This window comes from Cryptotermes secundus, unplaced genomic scaffold, assembly GCF_002891405.2.
Source record: "Cryptotermes secundus unplaced genomic scaffold, Csec_1.0 scaffold48, whole genome shotgun sequence".
In the NCBI taxonomy this organism is placed as follows: Eukaryota; Metazoa; Arthropoda; class Insecta; order Blattodea; family Kalotermitidae; genus Cryptotermes; species Cryptotermes secundus.
Window position 1 is genome coordinate 98,726 of NW_019722965.1, and position 5,378 is coordinate 104,103.

A 5,378-nucleotide genomic window follows, 5' to 3' on the forward strand; every position below is an offset into this window, starting at 1 on the left:
AAAGACAAAAGACCACGACGTTTCGGAGACTGGATCTGTCTCCGTCTTCAGGTGGATAGGGAAGGATAAACCTACTCAGTTGGGCCCGCTAGAAAGAGCTAGTCTCAATCACTCCAACTGAGTAGGTTTATCTTTCCCTATCCACCTGAAGACGGAGACAGATCCAGTCTCCGAAACGTCGTGGTCTTTTGTCTTTTACATACCAGACGATGGGTGAAGTCCAAAATAAGCCAAAAGAAGTATCAGGAGTACAATATATATTAATCTTTTAGTGCAGTTTCTAGAAGTTTTCACATGGTAAAATATTAACAAGTTGAAATTATACTCCCTTATGTTATAAAAATTACAGTTATAAAAGTAAAGTATGATTATATCATCGTGATAGCACAAGAAACCCCTTCTATACACTCTGCAGAGTTCACAGACCATACAGGAGTATTTCTTAAAATTCATATACATGTTATATACACGGTCAAAAATAAACTTATTTGTTTCATACCTGTATGTTCAATTTCTGAATTGACCCTGTGTTGTGCTCCTATTACACACGAAGCTGCAGAAGTCAGTACAACTGCCCTGAGGCATAATACGGCGTACAACATAAACAGCTTTCCCTGGTCTTCTGCCAATCAGAAGAGTCACGTAAGGTTTTGAGTGTTTTGTTTTCCCATCACTGTCATTACTTAGTAATTTAGGGAGCTCAGCCCCTCTTGAGGAAAAGCCAAATCTGCAGCTACTAAAGAATTCCCCAGCATTTTATTGAACCCGAAGATTCATTACCATGTTCACAAGAGCCCTCCACTGGTTCCTATCCTGAGACACATCAGTCCAATCCATACCATCCCATCTCTCTAAGATCCATTTTAATGTTGTCCACTCACCTACGCCTTGGTCTTCCCATTGGTCTCTTTCCTTCTGGCTTTCCCATCAATATCCTATACACATTCGTCTCCCCCATTCGTGCTACATGCCCTGCCCACCTCATCATCCTTGACTTGATCATTCTAATTATACTTTGAGAATAGTACAAGTTATGAAGCTCCTCATTATGCAGTTTTCTCCAACCTCCTGTCACTTCATCTCTCTTCGGTCCAAATATCTTCTCAACACCCTGTTCTCAGACACCCTCAGTCTGTGTTTCTCCCTTAATGTCAGAGACCAAGTTTCACACCCATACAGAACCTCAGGCAAAATTATAGTTTTGTATATTCTAATTTATATGTTTTTGGACAGCATACAAGAAGACAAAAAGTTGTGGACTGAGTGGTGGTAAGCATTACCCGAGTTCAATGTCCTCGTAATTTCCTCCTGAATCAGGTTTTGATTTGTGATCGTTGTTCCCAAATATGTGTTTACTTCTAGACCAACCTCCTTATTTGAGTCAATTAAAGTTTGTGTGTTTTTCTTTATGGTATTAATATTATTACCCAGTAGATTCACATCATCGGCATAGGCCAACAGCTGATGTGTCGCGTCTAATTTCAGTCCCACCTGGTTTTCCTCGATCTTCCTAATGGCATAGTCTAAAGCAAAGTTGAAAAGGAGTGGCGATAAAGCATCCCCTTCTCTTAGACCATTCTGGATAGGAAATTTATCAGACAAATGTTTACCTATACGGACTTGCGTCACTGTCATACCATTTAAAATATATAAACAGTCAAACTGAACTGTCATGCTTCTATAATACGTAAGATTAAAGCAGGATGTTAAACATATGTAAAAAATTAGATAGCCTTTAAATTATTCATTCTGTTGGATTTAGTAATTACTAACTCAATGGAGCTGTGTTCTTGAGAAGCCGCCAGTCGCCCAGCTATTGAAAAATTCCCAAATGTTTTATGGAACCCGAAGTCTTATTACCGTATTTGCAAGGGCCTTTCACTAGTCGCTATCCTTAGACCGATTAATCATGTCATATCACCTCATCCCATTTCTCTTACGATTCTACTGGTCTCTCATTCTGGCGTCCCCACCAAATACCTGTATGCATTCGTCTTCTTCCCCATGCGTTCTACATGCCTGAACTGTTAAATCCTGTCTGGTCGTTACAGCTTTGTTTGGCGAGGGGTAGAAGTTATGAAGCTCCTCACTATACAGTTTTCTCCAGCCTCCTATTATTCCATCTCCCTTTGATCCAAATATTCTTCTCGGCACCTTGTTCCCAAACATGTTAAGCCCATGTTCTTCCATTCATGTCAGAGACCAAGTTTCACACCCAAACAGGCAGAGTTATAGTTATTCATGTATTTATTCTGTAATATCGCAGTTGGTGAAGAATAATTTCAAAATGTTTCAATCTGGATTTGAAATTCTGAAGGGGGCGAATACAGAAGTGAGTTTACTGTGCTGCATTTCGATACACTACGTAGGTCTGTATGCACACGATATCAGGTTTTTGCGAGAATTCTTCACATCCATGTCCACTCACTGGTTCCGTTCTTCTATGTTTGTTGTATTCCTATTGCAATATTTATGTTGCTGTCGCTACTATCAGCACAACTACTTCACCACTTCTGTTGCTACCCCTTCTGTCAGCACAATTACTGCACTACTTCTGTTGTTACCGCTACTCTCAGTACATTTGCTGCACTACTTATGTTACTACGCCTACTGTCAGCACAACTGCACAACATCTATTGCTACCGCTACTCTCAGCACAACTGCTGCACTACCTTTGTTGCTACCGCTACTCTCAGCACAACTACTGCACTACTTCTATTTCTACCCCTACTGTCAGCACAATTACTGCACTACGTCTATTGCTACCCCTACTGTCAGCACAATTACTGCACTACTCCTATTGCTGCCGCTACTCTCAGCACTACTGCACTACATCTGTTGCTACCGCTACTCTCAGCACAACTACGGCACTACTTCTGTTGCTACCGCTACTCACAGCAAAACTACTGCACTACTTCTGTTGCTACGCCTATTGTCAACACAACTATTGCACTACATCTATTGCTACCGCTACTCTCGGCACAACTACTGCATTACCTCTGTTGCTACCGCTACTCTCAGCAAAACTGCTGCACTACATCTATTTCTACCCCTACTGTCAGCACAATTACTGCACTACTCCTATTGCTGCCGCTACTCTCAGCACTACTGCACTACATCTGTTGCTACCGCTATTCTCAGCACAACTGCTGCACTACTTCTGTTGCTTCCGCTACTCTCAGCACAATTACTGCACTGCTTCTGTTGCTACCACTACCACCAGTACAAGTACTAAAATAAAGTTGTACCTATTAAGCACTATCCCCCCAAACTAGTGGACACCTTTCTCTCTTTAATTTCCTAATCTGTGGGCGAATGTTAAGATTATGGTCTTTTGAGATATGCTGTGTAGTTTGGTGGGTAAATACGCACTTATAAAATTATATATCGTCATACATAAGACAACAGTGATCTTAAAAATATTTTAAGTTAAAAAATACAAGAATAATATTTCTAACTAAATTAAGAAGGGAATGAGTTCATGAAATCTTATTCCTGTTCAGTCTGGATGTGGCTGAGCATATTGTGATGCATATATCCATTGCTAGGGAACGGATCGGCAAACACGTTTCCGCGGAGATAAAATTCTTGCAAACAACCGTCACTGCACAATAAACACTTAGTGGATTCTAGGTTAGAACATGTTTTCCCTGTTGGCCCGTCCAGACTTTATACCACATGAAACCCAGGTCGGCTGCATAGTAGTTCGTCGGAGAAGAGTAGTCTTTGATCAGAATTCAAGGGGTCGGCAGCCGAAGGTGATAGCAAAGAATTAGACTGTGCCAAGAGGACTCAGTGAGTGACTTTACATATACTGTAGTACTAGTACAGTGAGACTGTGATAAACCCGTTACCAGGAAAGGGATAATGAAAACTAGTGAAACCTCTCTAAGAAGATTTAGTGTGGAGCGATTTGCTGTAAGAGTGTTACAGTTATTTGTACATTTACGACCTGTAATGGATCAATAAATCTAACTACCAATCCGAACCCCGTCCATAGTCACTAATGTACGTGACAATACATTTATTTTGAAAAGAAGTACAGCTTTGCAAGATTAGGAGGATATCTTTTCTTCACAAAGGAAAAATAAGAACACTGTTTCGTGGAATGTTGCGATGCAAAAATACATAAATACCATAATCTGTACGAAGAAGCAAATTGGCGTGTTGGAAACGGTAAAGTATCCATATCGGTTAAAGTGGACATATTCTCTTTTTTAAGTTACAGACTGAAATATAAGGAATGAGATTTGAGATTCTTGCGAGATGAAGATTCATACTGTAAACTTCATCGTTACACTGTGTAACCTGGTAAGTATGTACAAATGTTTCGGAGGAATATACTGCTTCCATTTAAAGAGTAGGCCATCATGAATTTGGTACATATCTATGACCCTGCAGGGTGTGATATCCTAGAAGAACGAAATATGTATAAGCATTGTAAGATTTGAGGCTTTCACGGCGGTGACTATGAAGAAAGCAGTCTTCTGGGATTTGGCACCGTGTATATGTGGTGTTAACCGACGTTTCGGAGGAACGTATCGCCCCCATCTTCAGGGTTGAAGAAAAAGTATAAGTAAATCTGCAAGTGACAACACCGTGAGACACGGCTTTACGGTAATCCACCTTATCGGGATTCGATCCCGCGACCTTCCGGCTTGTAACATAGTGCCTCAACCAATTACGCTACCGCGTGCCCTTTAAATAAAGGTAGTTTCCAAAATAATTTTCCATACCAAATTGAAAATGAACTCGTGTACTTTTGGAATCTGGGAACCAGAACTAGCCAATCCCCGCCCGGACATCTGGTTACTTCGGCTACACGTAGCGCAGTGTCACACTCCAGATTATTCCCCTTCTACCTACAAAACTTCCCCGTTTTTAAAGTGAAAAGTAAGAACGAGAGAGTGGCTCCTTTTAAATCTATTATTTCTTTCCTACTCGGAGCGTGCCCCCCCCCCCCACAAGTGTGGGAAGACGAAAGATGTCTTGGGCGGGGTGTGGGGTGAAAGTGATATAGACGATGCTGATGCAAGATAACAAATTGATATCTGTAAGCAATTTGATAAGAAATAACAATTTTTTTTTCAGAGGAATGTCAGTACGCGAACTGATTGAAAGCAATAATATTTTTTCTCCTATATATTCTCAATATGAAGAGGAAAGTAAGGTAAAGTTGTCCCTGTGCTTAACTAATGAAGCACTACGCCATGAAGGTCTATTTGGTATTGAATGTACAGATCTGAGTAAGGTGCATGACTTACTAGCAAGACTAGTTCTTGAAATGTATGCAGATCCCATGTTCCTACTGTTAAATATTTTTCAATACATATTCTTCCTGTAATATCTGAAGCGCAATAAGAGATACAAATTTTGAA